The 16,568-nt window shown below is 36.0% G+C and overlaps 1 protein-coding gene across 5 annotated transcripts in view; it reads left to right on the forward strand.

Moving 5' to 3' along the window:
• sona (sol narae) overlaps positions 1-16,568 on the forward strand; it is a 131,994-nt gene that overhangs the window by 21,873 nt on the left and 93,553 nt on the right. The window lies entirely within an intron of this gene.

The raw sequence follows: 16,568 nt of genomic DNA on the forward strand, positions 1-16,568 counted from the left end.
TCTCTGTATCAAACGTGAAAATCAGTTAAACGGGTAGACTTTTAAAAATGCAGCGGGAACTTTTTGAATTTCCGCGATATAAAGTAGCCGTCAGGAACTAAGCTATCGCTGCATCAAAACTAATAGGTGAGCTGTTAAAAGGTAAGAAACATACAATCAGGCAGACAGACAGGCAGACAAACACACTTTCGCTTTTAAATCTTAGTATGGACAGTACGAGTAAACAAGCTTTACTCTGCTATCAAACTAAAGTGAAGAAACATGTAATGCGGTACAGTTATCCAACAGCGTAACACTTACAGCAGTTACGTTATAGTTTTTTGTTGATCGGTTGTTTTTGATAAATTCCTGGTATTCAAACACGTAATGTGTAAACTGTAAACTAATTCTTGGTTCATATTTTGTAGAAATAATTTTTTTGACCATATTTGCGATTCCGACGTTTAAGTACTTATGTAAATTATGAAAGGTAGAGCTGTGTTTTTATCTTTTTTACAACACTTTTATTTTAAAACTAGCTGATGTCAGCATGGATTTTGGGTTTTTTCAAAATCTGAGTTTTTAGTGATTCTTATCGCTTTGAATGCTGTGCTGTTCTGTTCCTAGTTTTTGTTTTTTCTTCTGTGTATCCTTTTATTTGTGTGCAATAAAGTTTTTAAAATAGGTAAAATAAAATTGCGTGGAAACTTTTTAACTTTACTTTTTAACTTTTTAATAATAATACGATCCCGGACTTTACATACTTTACATCCCGGAAAATTAAAGAGTTTTCTCCCACGGGATTTTTAAAAACTTAAATTCACGCGGACGAAGTCGTGGGCATCATCTAGTTTAATATAAGTACCTACTTTTTGTATCTCTATCGCCATAAATTTATTGCCGTAATTATTATACATAATATAGGCCTAATCAAAGATATCACAACTAAGTTATGCATAAGCACACATACCTGCCTCTAGAGTCATTCGATTTGACAAACTTGTTTAGAGGTTCTTTGATAAATAAACTATTTTAGCTCATTTAACTGATAATGTCATGGATCCTTTTTTGTCCGAAGCCGGAACTGTACAATACTATTTTGATTTAAGACCCGATAAATGCAATATCGCCGGTTGGACATGTCTTGTACCTGTTTTTACATGTACAAAGGAATAGGTTAATTATTGCCTTACCTTGGCATAAGGATATCCTTTAGTGGTTTCTACTAATTGATTGTAATCATGCCTGCGGGCCGGGATATTATAATCACAGTGAATGTATCACTGATAACGTAATGTTCGTTTGTTGTGTCCATTGTAATGGGATTTATTATCTTGACATTAGAGCAATATCTCACTAGGACACCAGTGGCGGTGCAGCCAGTTGCGCTACCAACTATTACAGTTCCATGGAGGGTGCGTCACTTGATGTTCGCTTTGTTGCGTAACTAATTTGGTGGCGGCGGCTGGGATCACTCGCTGGTGGCGCTACCACTGATATGTATGTAGAGCTATTTGGCGTTTTATTCACTCGACCACCAGGGATGACGTACGTGTAGCAAAAGCAAATGTTAACTATAGTATGGTATGATAGTTTAAACGCTAAAATAAAACAAATGTTAACTCTTCGTTATCGATTTTGAAACTCACGATACTAGTGTCTGCTCTAGTATTTCTCATTTGGTAGCTCAAGAGTCAAGACACCACGTTGATACCACCGGTGACGCCACCATGGTGTCCTAGTAAAATAATATTGGCTAATGGTAGTTTAGTTAAATGCTGTGACCATAAAATTTTATGATGCCTGCGACTTAGATTTAGAGTTTTAAAAATCTTGAGAGATCTTTTTGATTTCCCGCGATAAAAAGTAGCATATGGCACTTTCCAGGTCTTTAATTTATATCCATGCCAAAATCACATCAATCCATTGTTTTGTTGCGGCGTAATTGAAGAAGAAACCAGCAAACCGATACACTTTCACATTTGTGATATCAAAACTGGTAGTTCAAATATTGGTCTAACTTTGAGAACTTGGTAACAATATATCCGACAAGTACAACATACCTACTGGTTGTACATTTATAATTGAACTATTTTATTCGCGCGACTTCGTCCGCGTGGACTACACAAATTTCCCTATTTTACCCCCTTAGGATTTCAACTTTCAAAAATCCTTTCTTAGGGCATGTCGACGACATAATAGCTATCTGGATGCGAAATTTCAGCCTCATGCGTCCAGTAGTTTGAGCTGTGCGTTGATAGATCAATCAGTTAGTCAGTCAGTCACCTTTTCCTTTCATATATTTAGATATCCATTTTCATTCTAGCAGTTCTCATTGTTTCGTGGTTCAGTGGTTCGGAATCATACCTTAAAGGTGTTACAAACGTTACAATATCCCACACGTCATTTTGTAACTCAGAAAATATAGCCCATCTGGCGCTACGGGGATCTTGCTCTATTACGTCGTGACTCGTGATACTCGTAGTGATAGCGTTGCAAAATGACAGTAACTTGTGCGTGTAAGCACTTAAGTATGGAAGTTATACATTTCCATGAGTAACATAACTATTACGAGCTTGGCGTTCCAATGACCGCAATTTTCGGTCATAAATAAGTAAATATAATAAATGCAAATTGAGCTCGGCATTTTGCGTGCAGGCCATATCGACACAAAGCTTGTTAAGTAGGTAAGTACAAAATTTTTCTTGTGAGCACATTTTTTTGAAAAGTAATGCTCATTTTTTATTGACGGTTTCGATTGATCTTCTGTACGGTTCTTCAACTTAGCACAATATATACGTCTGTCTCCAAGTGTGCTCGTAATACCACCAACTGAAGTTGCTGAAGAGACACATAACCACGACCACTGTGCCAAGAGTGAACGAAGTAGAAGAAAAATAACCTTAAATGAAAACGAACTGAAGCTACATTTGGATTTCGTTTTTTTTTAAACAGGATGATGTAGACGTACAATACGTACCTACGGGATACGTATTACGTATGCAAATAAGCCTAGTGTGGATGGGCGTGTTGGTAACATACTTAACTAGTGCTATTACGTGCCCTACGTTCTAATGACCGCAATTATTATTTGTGTAGCAATAGTTTGTCTATTTAAAAATCGAAAAGAGAACTCGTGTTTACGTTTTTGTTTTGATAAGTTTCTTCATTTTACCCTTCAAAGTTCGAACTGACCTTCAACCTAACCTTCAAGTCAAAAATCATTTCGAGATTGGATATATTTTAAAGAGTTATTACTTGAAGATGTTGAAGATCTAAAATACCTGTATGGTCTAATAGAATAAAATAAAATATGTATATTTTTTATAAGTAGATATATTTTTACTGGACTAGAACGCTGCTTTCCAGCGAACATTAAAGACTTGAAAAGGTTTGTTTATCTCCTCAAACTCTTACCTAAGAACAATTAGTAATTCAAAGCATTCCAATTGCCTAAATCCAAAAGTTTTGATTCAAAACAAATAAGTATAAAGCGGGGACAATAATTTAAAGTTAGCGATCATTATCAGAATGTTAATGACAAAAATACATTGTGTAGATAGATCATAGAATATGATATTATGTTATTGGCTTCGCTGACGGCAGCTACATTGATAAGAAGCAGATAAGCTGCGATACAATCACCCGAGAGGTTTTCTCCGTAATCGAATCGCCGTGATTTATCTATTTTATATTTTTCACATTGATATAACATTTGCTGGAATTACAACATCATTCACAAGTAAAAGATTTGTTCTTTAGGCAGTGGTCCGAGCACCGACGATGAACGAGAAACGAGTAGAACTAGAAACTTAAACGAGTTGGCGATCAGCGGGAAGCGAGTGTGCAGTTGCGATAGTTTTGTCACCGGGCTATAAGCAAGTGCGACGAGCGATTTACTCGCGCCATTCGCCGGCGGTCGCTCAGTCCTTGTGCAAACCTGCAGAAAATCAAAGTTTCCTTGGGATTAATAAAAACCTAAATCATGGACGAAGTTATGGGTATCATCTAGTATATTTATAATGTTTTGAAAATGTTAAGAAATAAATTTAAATAAGGATTTTAATGTCATTTCCATTGACTAAATATCCGTGGGCATCTGATACACTTTGCTTCCTACACACACACACACACACACACACAGATTTCATGCGGCCAACTAGACGAGCATGTATGCAACACCTTCACTTTCGATCGATACAAATATTACGATGCGGCACTCAGTCAGTTTGTCATTGTTTTTAAGGTTTTTAACAATGATCACCTCAATGGCGCAACGCAGTGCTTTTCCTTGATAGCAAAAGGTTCCAAATCATCCGGGTACGATTTTGGGTGAAGCTCGATCAGGTTTGGAGTTTGTAATTTTATTTACTTACTTTGTTTTGAAATCGTTTACCTACTTGATGATATCTACAACTTCGTCCGCGTGGATTTAGTTTTTTAAAAATCCCGTGAGAACTCTTTGATTTCTGTCGCGTAGGTACTATTTATTTCAAACGAGTAACTTAGTTTTATATGATCACAATCTGTTTAGTTACAAGTTCCGCATTTTTACCAACTTCTATACGATAACAATTCTGGCATTAAATTTATTATATTGTATGAATATTGAAAACCAGATATTTAACAGTTATCACTGACTAGGTTAACTGATCTTGATATCTCTAGTACTGAGGCTCTCTGGTACGTATTCTGACTTGCGAGATAATATTAAATGAAATGTAATCTAGTATCTTTACATGGCCAGGCGATGTGATTATAAAAGCGGTTGTAGACAAGCAGTGAGAAAAACTAGTAACTAGTAACACATGTAGGTATACAGGAAGACATTCTATGGTGAAAAGTGTAAGTTTTCTCGATTCTACATGGCGATGGTGTATAATACACATTTACCTTACTTATTCGTTGTTTACATACGAGTATAGATACTATTATTAGTTTCTTTTATATTACGTAAGAGATTTTAGGATACGGTTGCATAGGTATAGACTAAATTAAACTGACAATTCAAAACTAGTGTATATAATGTTAAAATAAAAAGGTAAGGTAAAAATAATAAGGTTAAAATTTTCAAAAAGACCATTTTGAAAATTTTAACCATTGTTGTTATCGCGGCAATAGAAACACACATTCTGCGAAAATTTCAGCTGTCTACTTGAAGAGGTCGTGGAAATCGGCTTGTACAAATATAAATTTATTTTGAATAGTTTAGGTACCTACGTATTATTTTAATAGTTTATTAAAAAATTATACAATCACGTAAACTAGGTTTTTCTTGCATAATATTACTGTTCATACCTACTCGTATTTATGCAAGTATAATATTATTATGATTTACGATCAATGGTGGCCGACTGAGCAAACTTCCCGGCATGACAGTGTTAATAGTGTTAAAGCATTAAATCATGTGCTTTAACATAATTTATGATACAGATAGCACTTACAAGTAGGCAAGTAACATACTTAGTTCCTCTTACGTGTAATTTTGTGAAGAGTTTATTCGTAGCGCGCTCTAAACAAACGCATAATTGTGTTCTCATTTGAATATTACCTAACCAATCAAACTCAATGAAATTTCGTAGACACGTTCTACAAATTAATAAAACTGTGTCTGTGGTTTTTCAGATTTCTGTAAAATATGTAGTTAAAACACGGGCTCAAAGATTTAAATAGAATAGAAAAAAAATTAAGTGTTATTTTTGTACGATGGTACGGAACCCTTTGTGTGGGAGTCCGCTCATAATTGACCGATGTTTTCAAAGTTCCATGTTTAAAGTTGTAGGAATACTTACAAGTTCTCTAAACTTAAAACTAAAATGACCGGTCTAAATATGTATATTGCCTTCCCTTTCATAATACGCCCCGTGGAAAAGGATAACACTAAATTTAGACCTTGATAGCCTAGAGGGTCAAACTTCGGCATTTTATTCAGGAGGTCGGAGGTTCGGTCCCGAGCATGCACCCCTAACTTTTCAGAGTTAGGTATGTTCGTTTAAGCAATTAATTAATACCACAAACATCGTGCATGCCCGAGAGTTCTCCATAATGTTCTCAAAGGTGTGTGAAGTCTCCAAATCCGCACTGGGACAGGCACAAAGAGAGCTGGAGACCCATGCTAAGTGGTGGGCCGGCGATATGTTGATCATGATGAAATTTAGACATGTCAATTTAGATTTTTTTATGTTTTTTTTTAATGTGAAAATATTACAATAAAACTTAAAGCTAGCCTTATCTAATTACTATACAAATCATGCCAGCGTAGAATGGTGCCAAGAATAGGTACTGCCTGCATTTCCGTGCTGGACAGCCAGGCAGATCTGTTGCGCAAAAAATGAGCCAGCCCTTCTGTCACCAGATGAGACTATTAATCGCGGTGAAATGTCTCGTAATTTTTTTTTAGCACTAAGACTCCATCAGGGTCTCCACGGCAAACGGAACAAAATGTAACTCTCGATAAGAGAGGCATACTTGCGCCGCTTGCCGTTTTCAGCTGTAGATTTTGGACAATGGAATGAGATATCAGTAGGTAATGTAGTAGTAATTTTGTCCTATCAACTTTTCTACCAACTGTCTAATGGTGAAGTAGGCACGATTCGCTTGTGGTGTCAGTTTGCGCAAGACAGTAATTTCCTCTATGCCATAGTTTCCTATTGTCGTAACCCACACATGAGCATCTGGGTGAGGGACAGATATAATCGAATAGTAATCGCCGTCTTGGTGTTGTAAACACAAATTATGTCTCACTTAAAATATGATAAAAAGTTGTGAAGATGTGCTACGAAATATTAGATGATGGAGATTCTAGGAGCAAATTGGAGGCTCTAATGCAAAAATGTGTGCTTATCTACTTTTTTATCATATTTTTTTCGATGATTCAGTAACTGTGTATAAAAATTGGCGGGTAAAGAAAATTATGTTTGTGCTTATCTATTTTTTTTATCATATTTATTTTCTATAATTCAGTAACTGTGTATAAAAATTGGCGGGTAAAGAAAATTATCCTGGATTTAGAAACTCGGACGAGTCTGAAACTAGTCAGGCATACTCTGATAAAAAACTGGCCAAGTGCGAGTCAGGCTCGCGCAACGAGGGTTCCGTAGTACAGTCGTATTTTTTCGACATTTTCACGATAATTCGAAAACTATGATGCATAACAATAAATAAAAATCTGTTTTAGAATGCACAGGTGAAGCCTTTCATATGATAGCCCACTTAATATAGTTATCTTAGTTCGAAAATTGAAAATATTAATTATTAGTTCATGACCACAATTTTTTTTGGTGAAATTCACGGTTTTTAGATTTTTCCCCGAATGTCTGCTATAAGACCTACATACCTACAAAATTTCATGATTCTAGGTCAACGGAAAGTACCTACCCTGTAGGTTTCTTGACAGACAGACAGACAGACAAACAGACAGACAGACAAACAGACAGACAAACAGACAGACAGACAAACAGACAGACAGATAACAAAGTGATCCTATAAGGGTTACGTTTTTCCTTTTGAGGTACGGAACGCTAAAAATAAAAGAGAAATCGAACTAAATGAAAAGTGATGAGAGCCTGGTCGTTAAATATTACTTACTAGAGGATGCTCGCGACACCGTCCACATGGATTTAGGTTTTTAAAATACCGTGGGAACTTTTTGAATTTCCGGGATAAAAAGTCGCCTTTATCCGTCCCCAGGATATAAGCTAACCCGGTACCAAATTTCATCAAAATCGGTTATACTGTTGGGCCGTGAAAAGCTTGCAGACAGACAGACAGACACACTATCGTATTTATAATTTTAGTATGGACGTCTATGAAGAAAAGTCATTTATAATAATAAACGATTAAGTTTTCCAAAAGCGTTTTATATATTTTTTATACTGTTAATTTATAAATATCAACCAACCAATAAAAACTACAATGGAAAACATTGTACTATAAGACCTTCTCACTTAGTTGGAGTTATAGGTAGTTATTGCATGTTAGTATTCTAAAACAATGCCTCAGTAAGCAGTATAGAGGGACAATTGTGAATATAATATTGTTCGTAACAATGGGTAACTGTTTCTGAAATAGTGGTTTCTACCTCAAACTACGCGGTATGCATGTATTAGCTGTTGTCTTTACGTCGAACTTAGGATCTCCTTCACAATGTGCGGTTAGGTATTAAAATCGTCGGTATTAAGCGTGAAACCTATAGAGCACACTCTGACTTTGCTTAGATTTAAGTCAGAGTTAAAACGAGACAGATGTATGGTGATCTCTCACATAAATCTCATTTTAACTCAATCTTAAGTCTGAGCAAAGTCAAAGTGCGCTCTATAGATCTCAGCCTAAATGTACCGACAAACTGTGCCTCTTACTGAAGTGAACTATTCATACTATTGCTCGATAATGGTAGAATGACAGCTACAATGTCACGATCGCAATCAACTCTGAATCTGATTGGTTGTTGCTCGCTCACTATTGGCTACAATGCAATGCGTTTCAAGGTCGCCCAAGAAAGCGCTGGTTGAACGTCGTGGGCGCAGACCTCAGAACCTTTTGGGTCAACGTTCTACACCAAATACTAAGGGGTTGTAACTCATTTTTAGACCTGTGACACCAGTGGCGTGCACAGGGTTTGAAGCCAGGGTAGGCATTAGTTAGGTAGGAACCTGTTTAATGGCAGGTCATAATGAAAAACATGCATTGAGCTATTGCAACTGGGGTAAGCAGTGCATTTATGCCTCTATAGCCTGCACGCCACTGTGTGACACGTGGACAGACAGACAGACAGACAGACAGATAGACCGACATAGAGACTGAGTGACATTAATAGGGCTTCGTTTTTACCCTTTGGGTCATAATCATCATCATGATTAACCCATCGCCGGCTCACTATAGAGCACGGGTCTCCTCTCAGAGTGAGAAGGGTTTGGCCATAGTCTACCACGCTGGCCAAGTGCGGATTGGCAGACTTCACACACCTTTGAGAACATTATGGAGAACTCTCAGGCATGCAGGTTTCCTCGCTATGTTTTCCTTCACCGTTAAAGCAAGTGATATTTTAATTACTTAAAAACGCACATAACTCCGAAAAGTTAGAGGTGCGTGCCCGAAATCGGAGGTCGGGGACCTCCGATTGGAAGGCTGACGTCCTAACCACTAGGCTACCACAGCTTTTTTTGTACCCTTTGGGTACGGAACCCTAAAAATAAAACTGATAATTATGTAACTATCGTAATAAATAGTTTTTACGATATAATATGGTGTACGTACCTATATTAAATAGGTTTTACTTTTTGTGACGCAAAAATGTTCTGCTACGCCAGCAGTCGTGAAAACATTACGAATTTCGAAACATTTCGTTTGTTGTAAGCACTAACTTGAAATCTAGGCTATTTTGTCATCCACTACTGTTTGTATCACTCTTTCATAACAGACTTACTTTCTACAATCGTCCCTAAAATCAGATAGGTACTGAGTAATCTATGCTCTAGAACTCTAGGATGTTGGGCAACGGAACAAAATGTCATACTGATTCAGTCTAAATGGATTGTAGAGGTCAGATAACAATCACTGCGAAAATATTTCAAAGATACCTGTGTAAATTTTTATGCGGCAATAAAATATTTGATTGCATTCCGACATGGTAAGAAAGGAGAAATAAATGGCTGGAATCCGGTATTTGACAACTAGTCAAATCAGTATCTTTTTATCAAACGTCAAAAAAAACACGCGCTTATGAACGCCACTTAGGTATGAGTTACAGAGACAACGCTCTACGACGCCGAAACCTCTCTATCTAATATTTCCTGCCGGCTACTGTACCTATACGGGCTAGCGCGCGATGGGTTGAGATGATGAATGAAAAGAATGTTTACTATAATGATCTACATATGTACCAAGTATACTCAATACTTGGTACACATAGCAAAGCAAACCCAATTCGTTACTACAAAGCCTTGCAGCTACTTTCTACTGGCACAATAGACCAAAGAGAGTATACCATATCCACACATGATGCAGGTATTGTACACTTTATAGTTATACGCTCTTAATTCAAAAATAATGCGCATGAAAGTGTTAGTATTTTCACTTTTGAAATCATTTTGGAGTGTTTTAAATGCATATTGTTAGCTTTTAAAAGTAGGTATTATAATTTATTTTTAAATGCAATTATTTTCATTTAGTTCGATTTCTCTTTTATTTTTAGGGTTCCGTACCTCAAAAGGAAAAACGGAACCCTTATAGGATCACTTCGTTCAAATCAAATCAAATCAAATCAAATTATTTATTGCTTATTTGGGTTTACAATGGTTCTTAGTCATACAAATGGGGCCAATTCTCTTGTACACAATCTCTAAACTAAACTAAATTAACAGGTCTAAATATAGTGCTATCCTTTTCCGCAAGCAACATTTTGAAAGGGATAGTAATAGATTTAGACGTGCCATTTTAGTTTAGTTTAGAGATAGTGTACAACTGAATTAGCCACATTGTGGTAAGTACAGCCAAATACCTTATATACTAAGGCATGCAATATTATGTTAGAATTATAGAACTCGGACTTGGCTGGTTTTTGAGCGGCATTTCGGTACATGATATACCTGCCTTTTTGGAACCTCAGATTTGTTTAAAAAATTGCCTGCCATGTAATAAATTACTTTTAGATTATTTTATTATTTCAAAATATACCTAGACACCGAATTGGTCAAAAAAATTGAGAATTGAATGGCTCTTGGATTCGTTGACTTGATTGACCCAATAATAATTATGCCAAAAACATAAGATGGAAATAAACAAACCAATTGAATTAAGTCGGAGTATTTTTACTTCAAATTCTTATTAATAAATTGTCGTATTTTGCTAAGAATTTTAAACAACAACAACAACTAGTCATTTTGGGCGAGTAAATATTACTATGATATGAAATTAACATACAAATATTTTGTTATTAATTTGTAATTGTATTTGCATGATTACTGTACCTTTTGTTGTATTGTATATGTACCTATTGTTCGTATAAATACTTTTGAAGGTATTATGAAATATGAATACAGAATTGTAACATTTTGATTTGGTACATTTTAATATCCAGAATTTAATTTGCCTAGCTGCTTTTTTTTAATATCTGTGTTTCCAAGGATAAACAGTAGGTATAAGTCCCGCAAATTGCTATTGCGCTGGAACCATGTCTCATTAACATCAAAATGAGGTCATTTTGACGTCAGCCGAATTAAAAATATACCATCAGCTCGAAACTTCAGTCTAGTGTTGACGTCACCAAAATGGCGGCCACGCGCATTAGCAATTTGCGGGACTTATAGACTATGTAACTCTTCAAGTCCTTTATTATACCCACAGCTAAAACCATGCCAATCCATTGCTTCGTTGGGACGTGATTGAAGGACAACCCAAAAAACAAACACGCTTTCGTATTTATAATATGTTAGAGATTTACCAGAAATCAGAATACGTTAGTTCCGGTGATTATATTATTACTATTGTTTTGACAGAGATGAGAGAACCATTCAATTAATACCGGGTCTATCTTAAAATGAATATTTCACGGCTGGTTATACACAGCCTTTGTTTGATGTTAATTACTGTTTACGTGATACGTCGTACCTACATGGGAAATAAAATGCTGCAGTGTTTTTAATCTGACTCATTATAATATTCTATTTAGCCGAGGTATGTTATTATTCAAATGCTGGAATCATGCTAGGGGGGAAAATAATTATTTTACGAATATATTATGGGTAATTTGGATAGGGTTTTGGTGTTTTAAAATCCCTTGGAAACTTATGGATTTCCCTGGTTATAAAGTAGCCTGTGTCACTCTATATTGATTCAAATTTACGTCGATCTGTTGTTCCGTTGCGGCATGATTGAAGGACAAACCAACAAGCCATAAAACAAACAGGCTTTCGCATTTTTAACGTTATTGTCGTAAATAATTTTTAATTTCCACCTTATCTACTGACAGCTCGCAAAATTTCACCTGTAAAACATTTTAAAACAAATATTATTTTGATAAACTCGGATAAGCACCTACCTATTGGTAATAAATCAAAATGTCCTATAAAACTAAATTAAAACTAAAATAACAAATATAAAATTAAAACTAAATTTAAAATAAATAAATAATTTATTAAATAATAAACAATTAACTTCATTTTAGCGGCGCAAGTCTCAAGATCGTGCGACTGGTTACAAAACGTATTGTTTGCCCCGTAATTACCTGCTGCTTGGGCAAGACGATACACGGTCTGCGGCAGCGCAGAAGACCTTGGGCATAATGGCGAAATGGATCTATAAACTTTTGATAGTTTAAACTTAATTAATTAGCTTCTAAGAAAAAATAATGCGTGTTACCTTTACGCGCGTGTAACATTCGATAAGCACCACTCGCGCTCCCACTACTAAAGAAGCAAGAAAAGCAAGCAATACACTCTACCAACACTTGTTCATCTAAATATATAAAAGGAAAAGGTGACTGACTGACTGACTGACTGATTGACTGACTGACTGACTGATTGATCTATCAACGCACAGCTCAAACTACTGGATGGATCGGGCTGAAATTTGGCATGCAGATAGCTATTATGACGTAGGCATCCGCTAAGAAAGGATTTTTGAAAATTCAACCCCTAAGGGGGTGAAATAGGGGTTTGAAATTTCTGTAGTCCACGCGGACAAAGTCGCGAGCATAAGCTAGTTATTATATATACTAGATGATGCCTGCGACTTCGTCCGCGTGGATTTCGGTTTTAAAATCCCGTGGGAACTCTTTGATTTTCCGGGATAAAAAGTAGCCCTTGTCCTTCCCCGGGATACAAGCTATCTCTGTACCAAACTTCGTCAAAATCGGTTGAACGGATGGGCCGTGAAAGGCTAGTAGACAGACAGACACACCGCATTTATAATATTAGTATGGAATTAGTATGGATTTCTAGTAGTAATTTAGGTACCTACTAGAATGTATGTTTATGTAAGTATATAACTGCTTTGCTACTCTTACAGTTCTATAAGTTCATAAGTATGGGTTACCTGGAAGAGATCACTTTTTTTTTATTTATTTAGATACAAGTTAGCCCTTGACTGCAATCTCACCTGGTAAGTGATGATGCAGTCTAAGATGATAGCTGGCTAACCTGGAAGGGGTATGGCAGTTTTTATTAAACCCATACCCCTTTGGTTTCTACACGGCATCGTACCGGAACGCTAAATCGCTTGGCGGCACGGCTTTGCCGGTAGGGTGGTAACTAGCAACGGCCGAAGCCTCCCACCAGACCAGACCAGAAATTTAGAAATTATAAAATTCCAAACCCCTGCCAGGAATCGAACCCGGGACCTCCCACTATTAAGACCACAGCGCTCACCACTGCGCCAGGGAGGTACTTTAGTGATAAGTTCGGCCTTTGTTTTTTAAGTGTATATGTATGTACTTATATATACCTTGTAAATTTTTATCAAATAAAGATTATTTATTATTTATTATTTATAATTTTCAAGCTTAACAACTTACCTCAAGGCCGCCTGTCAAGCTTGCGAGCGAGTTGGTAGCTAGCTGCAGACCGACAGCGTGTAGGTTAGAATTTAGCCGGATAAAATACAGCCATTAAAACTCCAAGGTCGTATTCTCACCCTGACAGATTGACCGTGAAACTTTGATCCGTCTCAAATTAAATTCCATTGTCTTTTAGACTTTGTTTGAACAATGGATGAAAATTCCTGTTACATTGAGTAGCTTCAACCTTAGAGTCAGGGATACATTTTAAAAAGATTTTTTACGAACGTGTTGTAAATTGTAATCCGACTATAGGTATACCAATGATATTAGAAGATTTTTCTTCTAATATCATTGAGGTATACTTTTTAATTTCCATACAGAACAAAAGGATTGATATTATGGACCGACGACATTACATATTACTAAGATATGTTACGTCCATATTACATGGCGTATCAAATCCGTTCTAGAGAGCATAGAAATAATTAGAAATTAAATTAAATAATAGAGTACATACGCATGATATGTATAATTCTTTGGTCTTTGGCCTACCTAGTTTTCTTTGATAATAATTTGCAATTACTTCGAGTGTTTAGAATCTTCAGTTTTTGGCTTTTATAATAAGAAGATCTATGTAGGTATTGTAGGTATATTTACGTACATCAATTTAAGTGAGATACTGAGAAAGGTACAAAATCAAAGGTACAGAATTTTATTCAAATTGATAATCATTATCATGCTCAACCCATCGCCGGCTGACTACAGAGCACGGGTCTCCTCTCAGAATGAGAACGGTTTTGGCAATAGTCTACCACGCTAGCCATGTGCGTATTGGTAGACTTCACATACCTTTGAGAACATTATGGAGAACACACGATGTTTTCCTTCACCGTTAAAGCAAGTGATATTTAATTCATTAAAACGCACATAACTCCGAAAAGTTAGAGGTGCGTGATCGAACCCCCGACCTCCGATTAGAAAGCGGACGTCCTAACCACTAGACAATCACAGCTTCTATTATATTTATCTATATTCAAATTATCTATCGAGAATTCTTTTATCGCTAAGTAATTGCAAAAAATAATTGAACCCTTTCTGATGCTAGCCGCCTTCAATTTACTTCACTGGAAAGCTTAAGTACATCGTTGAGATAAATAACCTCTGTAATTGATTTGAAGGTAAAACGTTGAACTTTTGTACCATCATAACGAAAAAATTAATCGATTTATGCAATAACTAATTGAAAAATTTAATTTATAAACCATCTACAAGTTAGTCAATTTGCTTGCTACAACTTACAATTCCTTATTAATTAAAGAAAAAACGCATAATTGATTTTTATTTTTAGTGTTCCGCACTCAAAAGTATAAAAAACCGGCCAAGTGCGAGTCAGGCTCGCGCACCGCGGGTTCCGTACTAGTCGTATTTATTCGATATTTTGCACGATAAATCAAAAACCATGATGCATAAAAATAAACAAAAATCAGTTTTAGAATGCACAAGTGAAACCCATTCATATGACACCTTTCACCTTTCATAGCTCCTTGTATAACACATTATCTTCAGAAATATCGCAATAGTTAATAAGTTAAGTTCACGGCTTGTTTGCATCATTAGGCAGTACTTAGGTTTTTAGGAACTAAAATAAAACTGTTGACAAATAGCTGCGCAAAATCCTAATGAAAACTACGATTGCTTAAATTTTAATGTGAAACGAAATTGCATTGTAAATTAGTTTTTTTTCTCGCAACCAATTGTAACAACGCGAACTTTGAACATTTGTAAAAAAATAATCAGCACGTATTTTACTGTGGAGATCTTCTGCGTTTTGTTTTTTATTTAAACTAAGCATTTGGAATATAATGCCCATTGCGAATGAATAACTACTCAGTTGTACTCGGCGTAGGTATTGTGTTGTTGTCAAACTAACTGATCTTTCAGCCGTATCGTAAAGTGGGAGTAGGTACTATAGTACGCGACAGGTCGAAATGGCAATCTGGGAGGGAACGCCCGCCCCATACTCCGATTGGCGTCTCATCTTGTCGCGCACTATACTTCTATATCGCACAAAGCAATAAAAAATGTTCTGCGGTTTTTGTACAGTTATGGTTTTGGTAAAAAAATGCAAAATTGTTAAAATCGATAGGCACCGAAATTATCGAGATAACTTCAATCGTACCCATCAATGTAGCCCTTGATGTAGCCAAAGCTTGTAATAACTATGAACTCTTTTCAAAGTTTTTTTATCTCTCTCTCTTGACCACTGAAATGGACATAGGCACGGATCTATATAGATCCGTGGACATAGGTAATTACACAAGTACTCTGGAAGTCGTGTGCCATGCAAAATGACAGTTATTTATTTTTTCGCCTATGATGAAACTATAATGAAAGATTTCTGGATTTCTCATTCCTAACATTTAGTTCCGAGTACGCTCACATAACTTCACGGCTGCTATTTTTATTGTTTCTACCTTTTTTATGTGTACTAGTTTTAAGGAGTCTTTGTCTTGTACAACATTTTTGAATAAAGAAATAAATCTTCAGCGCAGCGCCAAAGTGGCGAAAATCAAGTCAGCAAAGTACAGGTTCAGTGTACATGTATTAGTTGAGGTCACTGCTCTTTGCAAAAATATTTTGAACCTGTGGTGGAGTTATCGATTATTGACATTTGAAAATTGAAAAGCAAGGTTAGAAAACTGTAGTAATAATATTTTTTGGATCTTCATCCTCAAAGTATTTCCGCTGTGAAAACAATAGGTAGTAATTACACAGTTCACAGTTCAGTTGTATTCACAAAGGAAGGCAGTGGAGAAATATCACAAAGTTATTCAAACTCAATAATTTGTTTAAACCATGTTTAAACATATTAGAGGAGTTAACCGAGACGTGACAACTCAGTTTGTTCCATAAACGTATTGTTTGTTCTAGTTAATATAAACAAATATCGCCGGCGACTTGTTCATGTTGTCCACATGTTTGCGTGGCCTTTGGGTATATTAAATGACTAATTTCTAGTGAAGACATCACATCGCAAACAAGCATTTACCTTCTAGTGAATTGGCAAATGAACAAAAGCTGTTAACATGATTAT

The sequence above is a fragment of the Maniola hyperantus genome, chromosome 7 (genome assembly GCF_902806685.2).
Source record: "Maniola hyperantus chromosome 7, iAphHyp1.2, whole genome shotgun sequence".
NCBI classification, from domain to species: domain Eukaryota; kingdom Metazoa; phylum Arthropoda; class Insecta; order Lepidoptera; family Nymphalidae; genus Maniola; species Maniola hyperantus.